Source organism: Anas platyrhynchos, chromosome 35 (assembly GCF_047663525.1).
Source record: "Anas platyrhynchos isolate ZD024472 breed Pekin duck chromosome 35, IASCAAS_PekinDuck_T2T, whole genome shotgun sequence".
NCBI classification, from domain to species: Eukaryota; Metazoa; Chordata; class Aves; order Anseriformes; family Anatidae; genus Anas; species Anas platyrhynchos.
The window spans coordinates 4109749-4132544 of record NC_092623.1 but is presented as its reverse complement, the minus strand read 5'-3'; positions in this window follow the sequence as shown (position 1 = coordinate 4132544).

Here is a 22796-nt window from a genome sequence, read left to right as displayed (position 1 = left end):
AAAGAGCGAACCCGGAGGGTCCAGTTGCATGTGGGGCTGCATGAAGGCTCCCCTGGGGAGTACACTTGTACCCAAAGCCTTCCTCTGGGGGTACTTTTGGATGTGCCAATGGGGCTCAGAATGCGTTTTCTGGGGCACGATTTTTCAGTCGACTGACATGTTGGCCAGGGTTATATTTAGGGTAGCTGTGAAAGACCTAATACGTAGGGTTCAGTTGCATGTGTGGCTGCATAAAGGCTCCCCTGGGGAGTTCAGATGTACCCAAAGCCTTCCTTTGGGGGCACTTCTGGATGGGCGAATGGGGCTCGGAATGCGTTTTCTGGAGCCCGAGTTTTCAGTCGTCTCCAGCCGGCTAGGGATATGTTTAGTGTTGCTCGGAAAGAGCGAACCCGGAGGGTCCAGTTGCATGTGGGGCTGCATAAAGGCTGCCCTGGGGAGTTCACTTGTACCCAAAGCCTTCCTCTGGGGCCACTTTTGGATGGGCGAAAGGGGCTCGGAAAGCGTTTTCGGGGGCCCGAGTTTTCAGTAGTTTCCCTTGCCGGCTAGGGATATGTTTAGTGTTGCTCGGAAAGAGCAAACCCGGAGGGTCCAGTTGCATGTGGGGCTGCATAAAGGCTCCCCTGGGTAGTTCACTTGTACCCAAAGCCTTCCTTTGGCGGCAGTTTTGGATTGTCCAAGGGGAATCGCAATGCTTTCTGTTTTCAAATGTTTTCTGAGGCCCGCTTTTTCAGTCTTCTCCCATTGCGCCGAGGGATATATTTAGGCTTGCGGTGAAAGAGTGAACCCAGAGGGTCCAGTTGCATGTGGGGCTGCATAAAGGCTCCCCTGGGGAGTTCACTTGTACCCAAAGCCTTCCTTTGGGGGCACTTTTGGATGGGCGAAAAAGGCTCGTAACGCATTTCCTGGGGCTTGATTTTTCAGTTGTCATCGATGCCGGCTAGGGCTATGTTTAGGGATGCTCGGAAACAGCGAACCCGGAGGGTCCAGTTGCATGTGGGGCTGCGTAAAGGCTCCCCTGGGGAGTTCACTTGTACCCAAAGCCTTCCTTTGAGGGCACATTTGGATGGGCGAATGGGGCTCGTAACGCATTTCCTGGGGCCTGATTTTTCAGTCGTCATCGATGCCGGCTAGGGCTATGTTTAGGGATGCTCGGAAAAAGCGAACCCGGAGGGTCCAGTTGCATGTGGGGCTGCATAAAGGCTCCCCTGGGGAGTTCACTTGTACCCAAAGCCTTCCTTTGGTGACACTTTTGGATGGTCCAAAGGGGCTTGCAACGCGTTTTTGGGGGCCCGGGTTTTCAGTCTTCTCCCATGCCGGCTAGGGATATATTTAGGGTTGCTCGGAAAATTCGAACCCGAAGGGTCCAGTTGCATGTGGGGCGGCGTAAATGCTCCCCTGGGGAGTTCTCTTGTACCCAAAGCCTTCCTTTGGGGCACTTTTGGATGGGCGAAAAGGGCTCGCAACGCATTTCCTGGGGCCTGATTTTTCACTCGTCTCGAATGACTGCTAGGGCTATGTTTAGGGTTGCTCGGAAACAGCGAACACGTAGGGTCCAGTTGCATGTGGGGCTGCATAAAGGCTCCCCTGGGGAGTTCACTTGTACCCAAAGCCTTCCTTTGGGGGCACTTCTGGATCGTCCAAGGGGAATCGCAATGCCTTTTCTGAGGCCCACTTTTTCTGTCTTCTCCCATTGCGCCGAGGGGTATATTTAGGCTTGCGGTGAAAGAGTGAACCCGGAGGGTCCAGTTGCATGTGGGGCTGCATAAAGGCTCCCCCGGGGAGTTCTCTTGTACCCAAAGCCTTCCTTTGGGGGTACTTTTGGATGGGCGAATTGGGCTTGTAACGCGTTTTGGGGGGCCCGATTTTTCAGTCGTCTGCCATGCGGGCCTGGGTTATATTTAGGGTTGCTGTGAAAGAGCGAATACGGAGGGTCCAGTTGCATTTGGGGCTGCATAAAGGCTCCCCTGGGGAGTTCAGTTGTACCCAAAGCCTTCCTTTGGGGGCACTTCTGGATGGGCGAAAAGGGCTTGGAATGAGTTTTTTGGGGCCTGTGTTTTCAGTCGTCTCCCATGCCGGCTAGGGATATGTTAAGTGTTGCTCGGAAAGAGCGAACGGGGAGGGTCCAGTTGCATGTGGGGCTGCATAAAGGCCCCCCTGGGGAGTTCACTTTTACCCAAAGCCTTCCTTTGGGGGCACTTCTGGATTGACGAATGGGGTTTGTAACGCGTTTTCGGGGGCCCGATTTTTCAGTCGTGTGCCATGCTGGCCAGGGTTATATTTAGGGTTGCTCGTAAACAGCGAACCCGGAGGGTCCAGTTGCATGTGGGGCTGCGTAAAGGCTCCCCTGGGGAGTTCAGTTGTACCCAAAGCCTTCCTCTGGGGGCACTTTTGGATGGGCAAAAGGGGCTCGGAAAGCGTTTTCTGGGGCCCGAGTTTTCTGTAGTCTCCCATGCCGGCTAGTGTTATGTTTAGTGTTGCTCGGAAAGAGCGAACCCGGATGGTCCAGTTGCATGTGGGGCTGCATAAAGGCTCCCCTGGGGAGTTCACTTGTACCCAAAGCCTTCCTTTGGGGGCACTTCTGGATGGGCGAATGGGGCTTGAAACGCGTTTTCGGGGGCCCGATTTTTCAGTTTTGTGCCATGCCGGCCAGGGTTATATTTAGGTTTGCTCGTAAACAGCGAACCCGGAGGGTCCAGTTGCATGTGGGGCTGCGTAAAGGCTCCCCTGGGGAGTTCACTTGTACCCAAAGCCTTCCTTTGGGGGCCCTTTTGGATGGTCGAAAGAGACTCGCAATGCGTTTTCTGTGGCCAGAATTTTCAGTCTTCTCCCTTTGCGGCTGGGGCTATATATAGGCTTGCGTAGAAAGAGTGAACGCGGAGGATCCAGTTGCATGTGGGGGTGCGTAATGGCTCCCCTGGGGTGTTCACTTGTACCCAAAGCCTTCCTTTGGGGGCACTTCTGGATGGGCGAATGGGGCTTGTAACGCGTTTTGGGTGGCCCGATTTTTCAGTCGTCTGCCATGCTGTCTAGGGTTTATTTAGGGTTGCTCGTAAACAGGGAACACGGAGGGTCCAGTTGCATGTGGGGATGCATGAAGGCTCCCGTGGGGAGTTCACTTGTACCCAAAGCCTTCCTCTGGGGCCACTTTTGGATGGGCGAAAGGGGCTCGGAAAGCGTTTTCTGTGGCCCGAGTTTTCAGTCTTCTGCAATGCTGGCTAGGCTTATATTTAGGGTTGCTCGGAAAGAGCGAACCCGGAGGGTCCAGTTGCATGTGGGGCTGCATAAAGGCTCCCCTGGGGAGTTCACTTGTACCCAAAGCTTTCCTTTGGGGGCACTTCTGCATGGGCGAATGGGGCTCGTAACTCGTTTTTGGGGGGCCCGATTTTTCAGTCGTCTGCCATGCCTGTCAGGGTTATATTTAGGGTTGCTGTGAAAGAGCGAACCCGGAGGGTCCAGTTGCATGTGGGGCTGCATGAAGGCTCCCCTGGGGAGTTCACTTGTACCCAAAGCCTTCCTTTGGTGACACTTTTGGATGGTCCAAAGGGGCTTGCAACGCGTTTCCTGGGGCCTGATTTTTCAGTTGTCTTCAATGCCGGCTAGGGCTATGTTTAGGGATGCTCGGAAACAGCGAACCCGGAGGGTCCAGTTGCATGTGGGGCTGCGTAAAGGCTCCCCTGGGGAGTTCACTTGTACCCAAAGCCTTCCTTTGGGGGCACTTTTGGATGGGCGAAAAGGGCTCGCAACGCATTTCCTGGGGCCTGATTTTTAAGTCGTCTTCGATGCCGGCTCGGGCTATGTTTAGGGATGCTCGGAAACAGCGAACCCGGAGAGTCCAGTTGCATGTGGGGCTGCGTAAAGGCTCCCCTGGGGAGTTCACTTGTACCCAAAGCCTTCCTTTGGGGGCACTTTTGGAAGGTCGAAAAGGGCTTGCAACGCATTTCCTGGGGCCTGATTTTTCAATCATCTCCTATGACGGCTAGGGATACGTTTAGGTTTGCTCAGGAATAGCGAACCCAGAGGGTCCAGTTGCATGTGGGGCTGCTTAAAGGCTCCCTTGGGGAGTTCACTTGTACCCAAAGCCTTCCTTTGGGGGCACTTTTGGATGGGCGAAAAGGGCTCGTAACGCATTTCCTGGGGCCTGATTTTTCAGTCGTCATCGATGCCGGCTAGGGCTATGTTTAGGGATGCTCGGAAACAGCGAACCCGGAGGGTCCAGTTGCATGTGGGGCTGCGTAAAGGCTCCCCTGGGGAGTTCACTTGTACCCAAAGCCTTCCTTTGGTGACACTTTTGGATGGTCCAAAGGGGCTCGGAACGCATTTCCAGGGGCCTGATTTTTCACTAGTCTCCGATGACTGCTAGGGTTTTGTTTAGTGTTGCTCGGAAACAGCGAACCTGGAGGGTCCAGTTGCATATAGGGCTGCGTAAAGGCTCCCCTGGGAACTTCAGATGTACCCAAAGCCTTCCTTAGGGGGCACGTTTGTATGTTCCAAAGGGGCTCGCAACGCATTTCCTGGGTCCTGATTTTTCACTCGTCTCCGATGCCGGCTAGGGCTACGTTTAGGTTTGCTCATGAACAGCGAACCTGGAGGGTCCAGTTGCATGTGGGGCTGCATAAAGGCTCCCCTGGGGAGTTCACTTGTACCCAAAGCCTTCCTTTGGTGACACTTTGGGATGGTCCAAAGGGGCTTGCAACGCGTTTTCTGGGGCCCGGGTTTTCAGTCTTCTCCCATGCCGGCTAATGATATATTTAGCGTTGCTCGGAATAATCGAACCCGGAGGGTCCAGTTGCATGTGGGGCTGCGTAAAGGCTCCCCTGGGGAGTTCACTTGTACACAAAGCCTTCCTTTGGGGGCACTTTTGGATGGGCGAAAAGGGCTCGCAACGCATTTCCTGGGGCCTGATTTTTCAGTCGTCTTCGATGCCGGCTAGGGCTATGTTTAGGGATGCTCGGAAACAGCGAACCCGGAGGGTCCAGTTGCATGTGGGGCTGCGTAAAGGCTCCCCTGGGGAGTTCACTTGTACCCAAAGCCTTCCTTTGGGGGCACTTTTGGATGGACGAAAAGGGCTCGGAACGCATTTCCTGGGGCCTGATTTTTCAGTCGTCTTCAATGCCGGCTAGGGATATGTTTAGGGATGCTCGGAAACAGCGAACCCGGAGAGTCCAGTTGCATGTGGGGCTGCGTAAAGGCTCCCCTGGGGAGTTCACTTGTACCCAAAGCCTTCCTATGGGGGCACTTTTGGATGGGTGAAAAGGGCTCACAACGCAGTTCCTGGGGCCTGATTTTTCAGTCGTCATCGATGCCGGCTAGGGCTATGTTTAGGGATGCTCGGAAACAGCGAACCCGGAGGGTCCAGTTGCATGTGGGGCTGCGTAAAGGCTCCCCTGGGGAGTTCACTTGTACCCAAAGCCTTTCTTTGGGGGCACTTTTGGATGGACGAAAAGGGCTCGCAACGCATTTCCTGGGACCTGATTTTTCAGTCGTCTTCGATGCCGGCTAGGGCTATGTTTAGGGATGCTCGGAAACAGCGAACCCGGAGGGTCCAGTTGCATGTGGGGCTGCGTAAAGGCTCCCCTGGGGAGTTCACTTGTACCCAAAGCCTTCCTTTGGGGGCACTTTTGGATGGGCGAAAAGGGCTCGCAACGCATTTCCTGGGGCCTGATTTTTCAGTCGTAATCGATACCGGCTAGGGCTATGTTCAGGGATGCTCGGAAACAGCGAACCCGGAGGGTCCAGTTGCATGTGGGTCTGCGTAAAGGCTCCCCTGGGGAGTTCTCTTGTACCCAAAGCCTTCCTTTGGGGGCACTTTTGGATGGACGAAAAGGGCTCGCAACGCATTTCCTGGGGCCTGATTTTTCAGTCGTCTTCAATGTCGGCTAGGGTTATGTTTAGGGATGCTCGGAAACAGCGAACCCGGAGGGTCCAGTTGCATGTGGGGCTGCGTAAAGGCTATTCTGGGGAGTTCACTTGTACCCAAAGCCTTCCTTTGGGGGCACATTTGGATGGGCGAAAGGGGCTCGCAACGCATTTCCTGGGGCCTGATTTTTCACTTGTCTCCAAAGAAGACTAGGGCTACGTTTAGGTTTGCTCATGAACAGCGAACCCGGAGGGTCCAGTTGCATGTGGGTCTGCGTAAAGGCTCCCCAGGGGAGTTCACTTGTACCCAAAGCCTTCCTTTGGTGACACTTTTGGATGGTCCAAAGGGGCTTGCAACGCGTTTTTGGGGCCCGGGTTTTCAGTCTTCTCCCGTGCCGGCTAGTGATATATTTAGCGTTGCTTGGAAAAATCGAACCCGGAGGGTCCAGTTGCATGTGGGGCTGCGTAAAGGCTCCCCTGGGGAGTTCACTTGTACCCAAAACCTTCCTTTGGGGGCTCTTTTGGATGGGCGAAAAGGGCTCGCAACGCATTTTTTGGGACCTGATTTGTCAGTCGTCTTCGATGCCGGCTAGGGCTATGTTTAGGGATGCTCGGAAACAGCGAACCCGGAGGGTCCAGTTGCATGTGGGGCTGCGTAAAGGCTCCCCTGGGGAGTTCACTTGTACCCAAAGCCTTCCTTTGGGGGCACTTTTGGATGGTCCAAAGGGGCTTGCAACGCGTTTTTGGGGGCCCGGGTTTTCAGTCTTCTCCCATGCCGGCTAGGGATACATTTAGGGTTGCTCGGAAAATTCGAACCCGAAGGGTCCAGTTGCATGTGGGGCGGCGTAAATGCTCCCCTGGGGAGTTCTCTTGTACCCAAAGCCTTCCTTTGGGGCACTTTTGGATGGGCGAAAAGGGCTCGCAACGCATTTCCTGGGGCCTGATTTTTCACTCGTCTCGAATGACTGCTAGGGCTATGTTTAGGGTTGCTCGGAAACAGCGAACACGTAGGGTCCAGTTGCATGTGGGGCTGCATAAAGGCTCCCCTGGGGAGTTCACTTGTACCCAAAGCCTTCCTTTGGGGGCACTTCTGGATCGTCCAAGGGGAATCGCAATGCCTTTTCTGAGGCCCACTTTTTCTGTCTTCTCCCATTGCGCCGAGGGGTATATTTAGGCTTGCGGTGAAAGAGTGAACCCGGAGGGTCCAGTTGCATGTGGGGCTGCATAAAGGCTCCCCCGGGGAGTTCTCTTGTACCCAAAGCCTTCCTTTGGGGGTACTTTTGGATGGGCGAATTGGGCTTGTAACGCGTTTTGGGGGGCCCGATTTTTCAGTCGTCTGCCATGCGGGCCTGGGTTATATTTAGGGTTGCTGTGAAAGAGCGAATACGGAGGGTCCAGTTGCATTTGGGGCTGCATAAAGGCTCCCCTGGGGAGTTCAGTTGTACCCAAAGCCTTCCTTTGGGGGCACTTCTGGATTGACGAATGGGGTTTGTAACGCGTTTTCGGGGGCCCGATTTTTCAGTCGTGTGCCATGCTGGCCAGGGTTATATTTAGGGTTGCTCGTAAACAGCGAACCCGGAGGGTCCAGTTGCATGTGGGGCTGCGTAAAGGCTCCCCTGGGGAGTTCAGTTGTACCCAAAGCCTTCCTCTGGGGGCACTTTTGGATGGGCAAAAGGGGCTCGGAAAGCGTTTTCTGGGGCCCGAGTTTTCTGTAGTCTCCCATGCCGGCTAGTGTTATGTTTAGTGTTGCTCGGAAAGAGCGAACCCGGATGGTCCAGTTGCATGTGGGGCTGCATAAAGGCTCCCCTGGGGAGTTCACTTGTACCCAAAGCCTTCCTTTGGGGGCACTTCTGGATGGGTGAAAAGGGCTCACAACGCAGTTCCTGGGGCCCAAGTTTTCAGTCGTCTTCGATGCCGGCTAGGGCTATGTTTAGTGTTGCTCGGAAAAAGCGAACCCGGAGGGTCCAGTTGCATGTGGGGCTGCATAAAGGCTCCCCTGGGGAGTTCACTTGTACCCAAAGCCTTCCTTTGGGGGCACTTCTGGATGGGCGAATGGGGCTTGAAACGCGTTTTCGGGGGCCCGATTTTTCAGTTTTGTGCCATGCCGGCCAGGGTTATATTTAGGTTTGCTCGTAAATAGCGAACCCGGAGGGTCCAGTTGCATGTGGGGCTGCGTAAAGGCTCCCCTGGGGAGTTCACTTGTACCCAAAGCCTTCCTTTGGGGGCCCTTTTGGATGGTCGAAAGAGACTCGCAATGCGTTTTCTGTGGCCAGAATTTTCAGTCTTCTCCCTTTGCGGCTGGGGCTATATATAGGCTTGCGTAGAAAGAGTGAACGCGGAGGATCCAGTTGCATGTGGGGGTGCGTAATGGCTCCCCTGGGGTGTTCACTTGTACCCAAAGCCTTCCTTTGGGGGCACTTCTGGATGGGCGAATGGGGCTTGTAACGCGTTTTGGGTGGCCCGATTTTTCAGTCGTCTGCCATGCTGTCTAGGGTTTATTTAGGGTTGCTCGTAAACAGGGAACACGGAGGGTCCAGTTGCATGTGGGGATGCATGAAGGCTCCCGTGGGGAGTTCACTTGTACCCAAAGCCTTCCTCTGGGGCCACTTTTGGATGGGCGAAAGGGGCTCGGAAAGCGTTTTCTGTGGCCCGAGTTTTCAGTCTTCTGCAATGCTGGCTAGGCTTATATTTAGGGTTGCTCGGAAAGAGCGAACCCGGAGGGTCCAGTTGCATGTGGGGCTGCATAAAGGCTCCCCTGGGGAGTTCACTTGTACCCAAAGCTTTCCTTTGGGGGCACTTCTGCATGGGCGAATGGGGCTCGTAATTCGTTTTTGGGGGGCCCGATTTTTCAGTCGTCTGCCATGCCTGTCAGGGTTATATTTAGGGTTGCTGTGAAAGAGCGAACCCGGAGGGTCCAGTTGCATGTGGGGCTGCATGAAGGCTCCCCTGGGGAGTTCACTTGTACCCAAAGCCTTCCTTTGGTGACACTTTTGGATGGTCCAAAGGGGCTTGCAACGCGTTTCCTGGGGCCTGATTTTTCAGTTGTCTTCAATGCCGGCTAGGGCTATGTTTAGGGATGCTCGGAAACAGCGAACCCGGAGGGTCCAGTTGCACGTGGGGCTGCGTAAAGGCTCCCCTGGGGAGTTCACTTGTACCCAAAGCCTTCCTTTGGGGGCACTTTTGGATGGGCGAAAAGGGCTCGCAACGCATTTCCTGGGGCCTGATTTTTAAGTCGTCTTCGATGCCGGCTCGGGCTATGTTTAGGGATGCTCGGAAACAGCGAACCCGGAGGGTCCAGTTGCATGTGGGGCTGCGTAAAGGCTCCCCTGGGGAGTTCAGTTGTACCCAAAGCCTTCCTTTTGTGACACTTTTGGATGGTCGAAAAGGGCTTGCAACGCATTTCCTGGGGCCTGATTTTTCAATCATCTCCTATGACGGCTAGGGATACGTTTAGGTTTGCTCAGGAATAGCGAACCCAGAGGGTCCAGTTGCATGTGGGGCTGCTTAAAGGCTCCCTTGGGGAGTTCACTTGTACCCAAAGCCTTCCTTTGGGGGCACTTTTGGATGGGCGAAAAGGGCTCGTAACGCATTTCCTGGGGCCTGATTTTTCAGTCGTCATCGATGCCGGCTAGGGCTATGTTTAGGGATGCTCGGAAACAGCGAACCCGGAGGGTCCAGTTGCATGTGGGGCTGCGTAAAGGCTCCCCTGGGGAGTTCACTTGTACCCAAAGCCTTCCTTTGGTGACACTTTTGGATGGTCCAAAGGGGCTCGGAACGCATTTCCAGGGGCCTGATTTTTCACTAGTCTCCGATGACTGCTAGGGTTTTGTTTAGTGTTGCTCGGAATCAGCGAAGCTGGAGGGTCCAGTTGCATATGGGGCTGCGTAAAGGTTCCCCTGGGAACTTCAGATGTACCCAAAGCCTTCCTTAGGGGGCACGTTTGTATGTTCCAAAGGGGCTCGCAACGCATTTCGTGGGTCCTGAGTTTTCACTCGTCTCCGATGACGGCTAGGGCTACGTTTAGGTTTGCTCATGAACAGCGAACCCGGAGGGTCCAGTTGCATGTGGGGCTGCGTAAAGGCTCCCCTGGGGAGTTCACTTGTACCCAAAGCCTTCCTTTGGGGGCACTTTTGGATGGACGAAAAGGGCTCGGAACGCATTTCCTGGGGCCTGATTTTTCAGTCGTCTTCAATACCGGCTAGGGATATGTTTAGGGATGCTCGGAAACAGCGAACCCGGAGAGTCCAGTTGCATGTGGGGCTGCGTAAAGGCTCCCCTGGGGAGTTCACTTGTACCCAAAGCCTTCCTATGGGGGCACTTTTGGATGGGTGAAAAGGGCTCGCAACGCAGTTCCTGGGGCCTGATTTTTCAGTCGTCATCGATGCGGGCTAGGGATATGTTCAGGGATGCTCGGAAACAGCGAACCCGGAGGGTCCAGTTGCATGTGGGGCTGCGTAAAGGCTCCCCTGGGGAGTTCACTTGTACCCAAAGCCTTTCTTTGGGGGCACTTTTGGATGGACGAAAAGGGCTCGCAACGCATTTCCTGGGACCTGATTTTTCAGTCGTCTTCAATGCCGGCTAGGGCTATGTTTAGGGATGCTCGGAAACAGAGAACCCGGAGGGTCCAGTTGCATGTGGGGCTGCGTAAAGGCTCCCCTGGGGAGTTCACTTGTACCCAAAGCCTTCCTTTGGGGGCACTTTTGGATGGGCGAAAAGGGCTCGCAACGCATTTCCTGGGGCCTGATTTTTCAGTCGTAATCGATACCGGCTAGGGCTATGTTCAGGGATGCTCGGAAACAGCGAACCCGGAGGGTCCAGTTGCATGTGGGTCTGCGTAAAGGCTCCCCTGGGGAGTTCTCTTGTACCCAAAGCCTTCCTTTGGGGGCACTTTTGGATGGACGAAAAGGGCTCGCAACGCATTTCCTGGGGCCTGATTTTTCAGTCGTATTCAATGTCGGCTAGGGCTATGTTTAGGGATGCTCGGAAACAGCGAACCCGGAGGGTCCAGTTGCATGTGGGGCTGCGTAAAGGCTATTCTGGGGAGTTCACTTGTACCCAAAGCCTTCCTTTGGGGGCACATTTGGATGGGCGAAAGGGGCTCGCAACGCATTTCCTGGGGCTTGATTTTTCACTTGTCTCCAAAGACGACTAGGGCTACGTTTAGGTTTGCTCATGAACAGCGAACCCGGAGGGTCCAGTTGCATGTGGGGCTGCGTAAAGGCTCCCCAGGGGAGTTCACTTGTACCCAAAGCCTTCCTTTGGTGACACTTTTGGATGGTCCAAAGGGGCTTGCAACGCGTTTTTGGGGCCCGGGTTTTCAGTCTTCTCCCGTGCCGGCTAGTGATATATTTAGCGTTGCTTGGAAAAATCGAACCCGGAGGGTCCAGTTGCATGTGGGGCTGCGTAAAGGCTCCCCTGGGGAGTTCACTTGTACCCAAAACCTTCCTTTGGGGGCACTTTTGGATGGGCGAAAAGGGCTCGCAACGCATTTTTTGGGGCCTGATTTTTCAGTCGTCTTCGATGCCGGCTAGGGCTATGTTTAGGGATGCTCGGAAACAGCGAACCCGGAGGGTCCAGTTGCATGTGGGGCTGCGTAAAGGCTCCCCTGGGGAGTTCTCTTGTACCCAAAGCCTTCCTTTGGGGGCACTTTTGGATGGGCGAAAAGGGCTCGGAACGCATTTCCTGGGGCCTGATTTTTCAGTCGTCTCCGATGACGGCTAGGGCTACGTTTAGGTTTGCTCAGGAACAGCGAACCCGGAGGGTCCAGTTGCATGTGGGGCTGCGTAAAGGCTCCCCTGGGGAGTTCACTTGTACCCAAAGCCTTCCTTTGGGGGCACTTTTGGATGGGCGAAAAGGGCTTTCAACGCTTTTCCTGGGGCCTGATTTTTCACTCGTCTTCGATGCCTGTAGTGATATGTTTAGGGATGCTCGGAAACAGCGAACCCTGAGGGTCCAGTTGCATGTGGAGCTGCGTAAAGGCTCCCCTGGGGAGTTCTCTTGTACCCAAAGCCTTCCTTTGGGGGCACTTTTGGATGGGCGAAAAGGGCTCAGAACGCATTTCCTGGGGCCTGATTTTTCAGTCGTCATCGATGCGGGCTAGGGTTATGTTCAGGGATGCTCGGAAACAGCGAACCCGGAGGGTCCAGTTGCATGTGGGGCTGCGTAAAGGCTCCCCTGGGGAGTTCTCTTGTACCCAAAGTCTTCCTTTGGGGGCACTTTTGGATGGTCGAAAAGGGCTTGCAACGAATTTCCTGGTGCCTGATTTTCCATTCGTCTTCGATGCCGGCAAGGGATATGTATAGGGATGCTCGGAAACAGCGAACCCAGAGGGTCCAGTTGCATGTGGGGCTGCGTAAAGGCTCCCCTGGGGAGTTCTCTTGTACCCAAAGCCTTCCTTTGCTGACACTTCTGGATGGTCCAAAGGGGCTTGCAACGCGTTTCCTGGGGCCTGATTTTTCAGTCGTCTTCGATGCCGGCTAGGGATATGTTTAGGGATGCTCATAAACAGCGAACCCGGAGGGTCCAGTTGCATGGGGGGCTGCATAAAGGCTCCCCTGGGGAGTTCACTTGTACCCAAAGCCTTCCTTTGGGGGCACTTTTGGATGGGCGAAAAGGGCTCGCAACGCATTTCCTGGGGCCTGATTTTTAAGTCGTCTTCGATGCCGGCTAAAGCTATGTTTAGGGATGCTCGGAAACAGCGAACCCGGAGAGTCCAGTTGCATGTGGGGCTGCGTAAAGGCTCCCCTGGGGAGTTCACTTGTGCCCAAAGCCTTCCTTTGGGGGCACTTTTGGATGGTCGAAAAGGGCTCGCAACGCATTTCCTGGGGCCTGATTTTTCAGTCGTCTTCGATGCCGGCTAGGGCTATGTTTAGGGATTCTCGGAAACAGCGAACCCGGAGGGTCCAGTTGCATGTGGGGCTGCGTAAAGGCTCCCCTGGGGAGTTCACTTGTACCCAAAGCCTTCCTTTGGGGGAACTTTTGGATGGGTGAAAAGGGCTCGCAACGCATTTCCTGGGGCCTGATTTTTCAGTCGTCTTCGATGACGGCTAGGGCTATGTTTAGGGATGCTCGGAAATAGCGAACCCGGAGGGTCCAGTTGCATGTGGGGCTGCGTAAAGGCTCCCCTGGGAAGTTCACTTGTACCCAAAGCCTTCCTTTGGGGGCACTTTTGGATGGGTGAAAAAGGATTGCAACGCATTTCCTGGGGCCTGATTTTTCAGTCGTCTTCGATGCTGGCTAGAGATATGTTTAGGGATGCTCGGAAACAGCGAACCCGTAGGGTCCAGTTGCATGTGGGGCTGCGTAAAGGCTCCCCTGGGGAGTTCTCTTGTACCCAAAGCCTTCCTTTGGGGGCACTTTTGGATGGTCCAAAGGGGCTCGGAACGCATTTCCAGGGGCCTGATTTTTCACTAGTCTCCGATGACTGCTAGGGTTTTGTTTAGGGTTGCTCGGAAACAGCGAACCCGGAGGGTCCAGTTGCATATGGGGCTGCGTAAAGGCTCCCCTGGGAACTTCAGATGTACCCAAAGCCTTCCTTTGGGGGCACGTTTGTATGTTCCAAAGGGGCTCGCAACGCATTTCCTGGGTCCTGATTTTTCACTCGTCTCCGATGCCGGCTAGGGCTACGTTTAGGTTTGCTCATGAACAGCGAACCTGGAGGGTCCAGTTGCATGTGGGGCTGCGTAAAGGCTCCCCTGGGGAGTTCACTTATACCCAAAGCCTTCCTTTGGTGACACTTTTGGATGGTCCAAAGGGGCTTGCAACGCGTTTTCTGGGGCCCGGGTTTTCAGTCTTCTCCCATGCCGGCTAATGATATATTTAGCGTTGCTCGGAATAACCGAACCCGGAGGGTCCAGTTGCATGTGGGGCTGCGTAAAGGCTCCCATGGAGAGTTCACTGTTACACAAAGCCTTCCTTTGGGTGCACTTTTGGATGGTCCAAAGGGGCTCGCAACGCATTTCCTGGGGCCTGATTTTTCACTCGTCTCCAATGACGGCTAGGGCTACGTTTAGTTTTGCTCAAGAACAGCGAACCCGGAGGGTCCAGTTGCATGTGGGGCTGCGTAAAGGCTCCCCTGGGGAGTTCACTTGTACCCAAAGCCTTCCTATGGGGGCACTTTTGGATGGGCGAAAAGGGCTCACAACGCAGTTCCTGGGGCCTGATTTTTCAGTCGTCATCGATGCCGGCTAGGGCTATGTTTAGGGATGCTCGGAAACAGCGAACCCGGAGGGTCCAGTTGCATGTGGGGCTGCGTAAAGGCTCCCCTGGGGAGTTCACTTGTACCCAAAGCCTTTCTTTGGGGGCACTTTTGGATGGACGAAAAGGGCTCGCAACGCATTTCCTGGGACCTGATTTGTCAGTCGTCTTCGATGCCGGCTAGGGCTATGTTTAGGGATGCTCGGAAACAGCGAACCCGGAGGGTCCAGTTGCATGTGGGGCTGCGTAAAGGCTCCCCTGGGGAGTTCACTTGTACACAAAGCCTTCCTTTGGTGACACTTTTGGATGGTCCAAAGGGGCTTGCAAAGCGTTTTCTGGGGCCCGGGTTTTCAGTCTTCTCCCGTGCCGGCTAGTGATATATTCAGCGTTGCTCGGAAAAATCGAATCCGGAGGGTCCAGTTGCATGTGGGGCTGCGTAAAGGCTCCCCTGGGGAGTTCACTTGTACCCAAAGATTTCCTTTGGGGGCACTTTTGGATGGGCGAAAAGGGCTCGCAACGCATTTCCTGGGGCCTGATTTTTCAGTCGTCATAGATGCCGGCTAGGGCTATGTTCAGGGATGCTCGGAAACAGCGAACCCGGAGGGTCCAGTTGCATGTGGGGCTGCGAGAAGGCTCCCCTGGGGAGTTCACTTGTACCCAAAGCCTTCCTTTGGGGGCACTTTTGGATGGGCGAAAAGGGCTCGCAACGCATTTCCAGGGGCCTTATTTTTCAGTCGTCATCGATGCCGGCTAGCGCTATGTTTAGGGATGCTCGGAAACAGCGAACCCGGAGGGTCCAGTTGCATATGGGGCTGCGTAAAGGCTCCCCTGGGGAGTTCACTTGTACCCAAAGCCTTCCTTTGGGGGCACTTTTGGATGGGCGAAAAGGGCTCGCAACGCCTTTCCTGGGGCCTGATTTTTCAGTCGTAATCGATACTGGCTAGGGCTATGTTCAGGGATGCTCGGAAACAGCGAACCCGGAGGGTCCAGTTGCATGTGGGTCTGCGTAAAGGCTCCCCTGGGGAGTTCTCTTGTACCCAAAGCCTTCCTTTGGGGGCACTTTTGGATGGACGAAAAGGGCTCGCAACGCATTTCCTGGGGCCTGATTTTTCAGTCGTCTTCGATGTCGGCTAGGGCTATGTTTAGGGATGCTCGGAAACAGCGAACCCGGAGGGTCCAGTTGCATGTGGGGCTGCGTAAAGGCTCCCCTGGGGAGTTCACTTGTACCCAAAGCCTTCCTTTGGGGGCAATTTTGGATGGGCGAAAGGGGCTCGCAACGCATTTCCTGGGGCTTGATTTTTCACTTGTCTCCAAAGACGACTAGGGCTACGTTTAGGTTTGCTCATGAACAGCGAACCCGGAGGGTCCAGTTGCATGTGGGGCTGCGTAAAGGCTCCCCAGGGGAGTTCACTTGTACCCAAAGCCTTCCTTTGGTGACACTTTTGGATGGTCCAAAGGGGCTTGCAATGCGTTTTTGGGGCCCGGGTTTTCAGTCTTCTCCCGTGCCGGCTAGTGATATATTTAGCGTTGCTTGGAAAAATCGAACCCGGAGGGTCCAGTTGCATGTGGGGCTGCGTAAAGGCTCCCCTGGGGAGTTCACTTGTACCCAAAGCCTTCCTTTGGGGGCACTTTTGGATGGGCGAAAAGTGCTCGCAACGCATTTTTTGGGGCCTGATTTTTCAGTCGTCTTCGATGCCGGCTAGGGATATGTTTAGGGATGCTCGGAAACAGCGAACCCGGAGGGTCCAGTTGCATGTGGGGCTGCGTAAAGGCTCCCCTGGGGAGTTCTCTTGTACCCAAAGCCTTCCTTTGGGGGCACTTTTGGATGGGCGAAAAGGGCTCGCAACGCATTTCCTGGGGCCTGATTTTTCAGTCGTCTCCGATGACGGCTAGGGCTACGTTTAGGTTTGCTCAGGAACAGCGAACCCGGAGGGTCCAGTTGCATGTGGGGCTGCGTAAAGGCTCCCCTGGGGAGTTCACTTGTACCCAAAGCCTTCCTTTGGGGGCACTTTTGGATGGACGAAAAGGGCTTTCAACGCTTTTCCTGGGGCCTGATTTTTCACTCGTCTTCGATGCCTGTAGTGATATGTTTAGGGATGCTCGGAAACAGCGAACCCTGAGGGTCCAGTTGCATGTGGAGCTGCGTAAAGGCTCCCCTGGGGAGTTCACTTGTACCCAAAGCCTTCCTTTGGGGGCACTTTTGGATGGGCGAAAAGGGCTCAGAACGCATTTCCTGGGGCCTGATTTTTCAGTCGTCATCGATGCGGGCTAGGGCTATGTTCAGGGATGCTCGGAAACAGCGAACCCGGAGGGTCCAGTTGCATGTGGGGCTGCGTAAAGGCTCCCCTGGGGAGTTCTCTTGTACCCAAAGTCTTCCTTTGGGGGCACTTTTGGATGGTCGAAAAGGGCTTGCAACGAATTTCCTGGTGCCTGATTTTCCATTCGTCTTCGATGCCGGCAAGGGATATGTTTAGGGATGCTCGGAAACAGCGAACCCAGAGGGTCCAGTTGCATGTGGGGCTGCGTAAAGGCTCCCCTGGGGAGTTCTCTTGTACCCAAAGCCTTCCTTTGCTGACACTTCTGGATGGTCCAAAGGGGCTTGCAACGCGTTTCCTGGGGCCTTATTTTTCAGTCGTCTTTGATGCCGGCTAGGGATATGTTTAGGGATGCTCATAAACAGCGAACCCGGAGGGTCCAGTTGCATGTGGGGCTGCGTAAAGGCTCCCCTGGGGAGTTCACTTGTACCCAAAGCCTTCCTTTGGGGGCACTTTTGGATGGGCGAAAAGGGCTCGCAACGCATTTCCTGGGGCCTGATTTTTAAGTCGTCTTCGATGCCGGCTAAGGCTATGTTTAGGGATGCTCGGAAACAGCGAACCCGGAGAGTCCAGTTGCATGTGGGGCTGCGTAAAGGCTCCCCTGGGGAGTTCACTTGTACCCAAAGCCTTCCTTTGGGGGCACTTTTGGATGGGCGAAAAGGGCTCGCAACGCATTTCCTGGGGCCTGATTTTTCAGTCGTCTTCGATGCCGGCTAGGGATATGTTTAGGGATGCTCGGAAACAGCGAACCCGGAGGGTCCAGTTGCATGTGGGGCTGCGTAAAGGCTCCCCTGGGGAGTTCACTTGTACCCAAAGCCTTCCTTTGGGGGCACTTTTGGATGGGTGAAAAGGGCTCGCAACGCATTTCCTGGGGCCTGATTTTTCAGTCGTCTTCGATGACGGCTAGGGCTATGTTTAGGGATGCTCGGAAACAGCGAACCCGGAGGGTCCAGTTGCATGTGGGGCTGCGTAAAGGCTCCCCTGGGAAGTTCACTTGTACCCAAAGCCTTCCTTTGGGGGCACTTTTGGATGGGTGAAAAAGGATTGCAACGCATTTCCTGGGGCCTGATTTTTCAGTCGTGTTCGATGCTGGCTAGAGATATGTTTAGGGATGCTCGGAAACAGCGAACCCGTAGGGTCCAGTTGCATGTGGGGCTGCGTAAAGGCTCCCCTGGGGAGTTCTCTTGTACCCAAAGCCTTCCTTTGGGGGCACTTTTGGATGGTCCAAAGGGGCTTGCAACGCGTTTCCTGGGGCCTGATTTTTCAGTCGTCTTCGATGCCGGCTAGGGTTATGTTTAGGGATGCTCGGAAACAGCGAACCCGGAGGGTCCAGTTGCATGTGGGGCTGCGTAAAGGCTCCCCTGGGGAGTTCACTTGTACCCAAAGCCTTCCTTTGGGGGCACTTTTGGATGGGCGAAAAGGGCTCAGAACGTATTTCCTGGGGCCTGATTTTTAAGTCGTCATCGATGCGGGCTAGGGCTATGTTCAGGGATGCTCGGAAACAGCGAACCCGGAGGGTCCAGTTGCATGTGGGGCTGCGTAAAGGCTCCCCTGGGGAGTTCACTTGTACCCAAAGCCTTCCTTTGGGGGCACTTTTGGATGGGCGAAAAGGGCTCGCAACACATTTCCTGGGGCCTGATTTTTCAGTCGTCTTCGATGCCGGCTGGGGCTATGTTTAGGGATGCTCGGAAACAGCGAACCCGGAGGGTCCAGTTGCATGTGGGGCTGCGTAAAGGCTCCACTGGGGAGTTCTCTTGTACCCAAAATCTTCCTTTGGGGGCACTTTTGAATTGGCGAAAAGGGCTCGCAACACATTTCCTGATGCCTGATTTTTCATTCATCTTCCAAGCCGGCAAGGGATATGTATAGGGATGCTCGGAAACAGCGAACCCGGAGGGTCCAGTTGCATGTGGGGCTGTGTGAAGGCTCCCCTGGGGAGTTCACTAGTACCCAAAGCCTTCCTTTGGTGACACTTTTGGATGGTCCAAAGCAGCTTGCAACGCGTTTCCTGGGGCCAGATTTTTAAGTCGTCTTCGATGCCGGCTAGGGCTATGTTTAGGGATGCTCAGAAACAGCGAACCCGGAGGGTCCAGTTGCATGTGGGGCTGCGTAAAGGCTCCCCTGGGGAGTTCACTTGTACCCAAAGCCTTCCTTTGGGGGCACTTTTGGATGGGCGAAAAGGGCTCGCAACGCATTTCCTGGGGCCTGATTTTTAAGTCGTCTTCGATGCCGGCTAGGGCTATGTGTAGGGATGCTCGGAAACAGCGAACCTGGAGAGTCCAGTTGCATGTGGGGCTGCGTAAAGGCTCCCCTGGGGAGTTCACTTGTACCCAAAGCCTTCCTTTGGGGGCACTTTTGGATGGTCCAAAGGGGCTCGCAACGCATTTCCTGGGGCCTGATTTTTCATTCGTCTCTGATGACGGCTAGGGATTCGTTTACGTTTTCTCAGGAACAGCAAACCCGGAGGGTCCAGTTGCATGTGGGGCTGCGTAAAGGCTCCCCTGGGGAGTTCACTTGTACCCAAAGCCTTCCTTTGGTGACACTTTTGAATTGTCCAAAGGGGCTTGCAACGCGTTTTTGGGGGCCCGGGTTTTCAGTCTTCTCCCGTGCCGGCTACTGATATATTTAGCGTTGCTCAGAAAAATCGAACCCGGAGGGTCCAGTTGCATGTGGGGCTGCGTAAAGGCTCCCCTGGGGAGTTCACTTGTACCCAAAGCCTTCCTCTGGGGGAACTTTTGGATGGGCGAAAAGGGCTCGCAACGCATTTCCTGGGGCCTGATTTTTCAGTCGTCTTCGATGCCGGCTAGGGCTATGTTTAGGGATGCTCGGAAACAGCGAACCCGGAGGGTCCAGTTGCATGTGGGGCTGCGTAAAGGCTCCCCTGGGGAGTTCACTTGTACCCAAAGCCTTCCTTTGAGGGTACTTTTGGATGAGCGAAAAGGGCTCGCAACGCATTTCCTGGGGCCTGATTTTTCAGTCGTCTTCGATGAGGGCCAGGGCTATGTTTAGGGATGCTCGGAAACAGCGAACCCGGAGGGTCCAGTTGCATGTGGGGCTGCGTAAAGGCTCCCCTGGGGAGTTCACTTGTACCCAAAGCCTTCCTTTGGGGGCACTTTTGGATGGGCGAAAAGGGCTCGTAACGCATTTCCTGTGGCCTTATTTTTCATTCGACTTTGATGCCGGCTAGTGGTATGTTTAGGGATGCTCGGAAACAGCGAACCCGGAGGGTCCAGTTGCATGTGGGGCTGCGTAAAGGCTCCCCTGGGGAGTTCACTTGAATCCAAAGCCTTCCTTTGGGGGCACTTTTGGATGGTCCAAAGGGGCTTGCAACGCGATTTTGGGGGCCCGGGTTTTCAATCTTCTCCCGTGCCGGCTAGTGATATTTTAGGGTTCCTCGGAAAAATCGAACCCGGAGGGTCCAGTTGCATGTGGGGCTGCGTAAAGCCTCCCCTGGGGAGTTCACTTGTACCCAAAGCCTTCCTTTGGGGGCACTTTTGGATGGGTTAAAAGGGCTTGCAATGCATTTCCTTGGGCCTGATTTTTAAGTCGTCTTCGATGCCGGCTAGGGCTATGTTTAGGGATGCTCGGAAACAGCGAACCCGGAGGTTCCAGTTGCATGTGGGGCTGCGTAAAGGCTCCCCTGGGGAGTTCACTTGTACCCAAAGCCTTCCTTTGGTGACACTTTTGGATGGTCCAAAGGGGCTCGCAACGCATTTCCTGGGGCCTGATTTTTCACTAGTCTCCGATGACTGCTAGGGCTATATTTAGGGTTGCTCGGAAACAGCGAACCCGGAGGGTCCAGTTGCATATGGGGCTGCGTAAAGGCTCCCCTGGGAACTTCAGATGTACCCAAAGCCTTCCTTAGGGGGCACGTTTGGATGTTCCAAAGGGGCTCACAACGCATTTCCTGGGGCCAGATTTTTCACTTGTCTCCGATGACGGCTAGGGCTACGTTTAGGTTTGCTCATGAACAGCGAACCTGGAGGGTCCAGTTGCATGTGGGGCTGCGTAAAGGCTCCCCTGGGGAGTTCACTTGTACCCAAAGCCTTCCTTTGGTGACACTTTTGGATGGTCCAAAGGGGCTTGCAACGCGTTTTCTGGGGCCCGGGTTTTCAGTCTTCTCCCATGCCTGCTAGTGATATATTTAGCGTTGCACGGAATAATTGAACCCGGCGGGTCCAGTTGCATGTGGGGCTGCATAAAGGCTCCCCTGGGGAGTTCAGTTGTACCCAAAGCCTTCCTTTGGGGGCACTTTTGGATGGGCGAAAAGGGCTCGCAACGCATTTCCGGGGGCCTGATTTTTCAGTCGTCATCGATGCCGGCTAGGGCTATGTTTAGGGATGCTCGGAAACAGCGAACCCGGAGGGTCCAGTTGCATGTGGGGCTGCGAGAAGGCTCCCCTGGGGAGTTCACTTGTACCCAAAGCCTTCCTTTGGGGGCACTTTTGGATGGGCGAACAGGGCTCGCAACGCATTTCCTGGGGCCTGATTTTTCAGTCGTCTTCGATGCCGGCTAGGGCGATGTTTAGGGATGCTCGGAAACAGCGAACCCGGAGGGTCCAAAGCATGTGGGGCTGCGTAAAGGCTCCCCTGGGGAGTTCACTTGTACCCAAAGCCTTCCTCTGGGGGAACTTTTGGATGGGCGAAAGGGGCTCGCAACGCATTTCCTGGGGCCTGATTTTTCACTTGTCTCCAAAGATGACTAGGGCTACGTTTAGGTTTGCTCATGAACAGCGAACCCGGAGGGTCCAGTTGCATGTGGGGCTGTGTAAAGGCTCCCCTGGGGAGTTCACTTGTACCCAAAGCCTTCCTTTGGTGACACTTTTGGATGGTCCATAGGGGCTTGCAACGCGTTTTTGGGGCCCGGGTTTTCAGTCTTCTCCCGTGCCGGATAGTGATATATTTAGCGTTGCTTGGAAAAATCGAACCCGGAGGGTCCAGTTGCATGTGGGGCTGCGTAAAGGCTCCCCTGGGGAGTTCACTTGTACCCAAAGCCTTCCTTTGGGGGCACTTTTGGATGGGCGAAAAGGGCTCGCAACGCATTTCCTGGGGCCAGATTTTTCAGTCGTCTTCGATGCCGGCTAGGGCTATGTTTAGGGATGCTCGGAAACAGCGAACCCGGAGGGTCCAGTTGCATGTGGGGCTGCGTAAAGGCTCCCCTGGGGAGTTCACTTGTACCCAAAGCCTTCCTTTGGGGGCACTTTTGGATGGGCGAAAAGGGCTCGCAACGCATTTTTTGGGGCCTGATTTTTCAGTCGTCTCCGATGACGGCTAGGGCTACGTCTAGGTTTGCTCAGGAATAGCGAACCCGGAGGGTCCAGTTGCATGTGGGGCTGCGTAAAGGCTCCCCTGGGGAGTTCACTTGTACCCAAAGCCTTCCTTTAGTGACACTTTTGGATGGTCCAAAGGGGCTTGCAACGCGTTTTCTGGGACCCGGGTTTTCAGTCTTCTCGCATGCCGGCTAGGGATATATTTAGGGTTGCTCGGAAAAATCGAACCCGGAGGGTCCAGTTGCATGTGGGGCTGCGTAAAGGCTCCCCTGGGGAGTTCACTTGTATCCAAAGTCTTCCTTTGGGGGCACTTTTGGATGGTCCAAAGGGGCTCGCAACGCATTTCCTGGGGCCTGATTTTTCAATCGTCTCCGATGACGGCTAGTGATTCGTTTAGGTTTTCTCAGGAACAGCGAACCCGGAGGGTCCAGTTGCATGTGGGGCTGCGTAAAGGCTCCCCTGGGGAGTTCAGTTGTACCCAAAGCCTTCCTTTGGGGGCACTTTTGGATGGGCGAAAAGGGCTCGCAACGCATTTCCTGGGGCCTGATTTTTCAGTCGTCTTCGATGCTGGCTAGGGCTATGTTTAGTGATGCTCGGAAACAGCGAACCCGGAGGGTCCAGTTGCATGTGGGGCTGCGTAAAGGCTCCCCTGGGGAGTTCACTTGTACCCAAAGCCTTCCTTTGGGGGCACTTTTGGATGGGCGAAAATGGATCGTAACGCATTTCCTGGGGCCTGATTTTTCAGTCTTCATCGATTCCGGCTAGGGCTATGTTTAGGGATGCTCGGAAATAGCGAACCCGGAGGGTCCGGTTGCATGTGGGGCTGCGTAAAGGCTCCCATGGGGAGTTCACTTGTACCCAAAGCCTTCCTTTGGGGGCACTTTTGGATGGGCGAAAAGGGCTCGCAACGCATTTCCTGGGGCCTGATTTTTCAGTCGTCATCGATGCCGGCTAGGGCTATGTTTAGGGATGCTCGGAAACAGCGAACCCGCAGGGTCCAGTTGCATGTGGGGCTGCGTAAAGGCTCCCCTGGGGAGTTCACTTGTACTGAAAGCCTTCCTTTGGGGGCACTTTTGGATGGGCGAAAAGGGCTCGCAACGCATTTCCTGGGGCCTGATTTTTCAGTCGTCTCCGATGACGGCTAGGGATTCGTTTAGGTT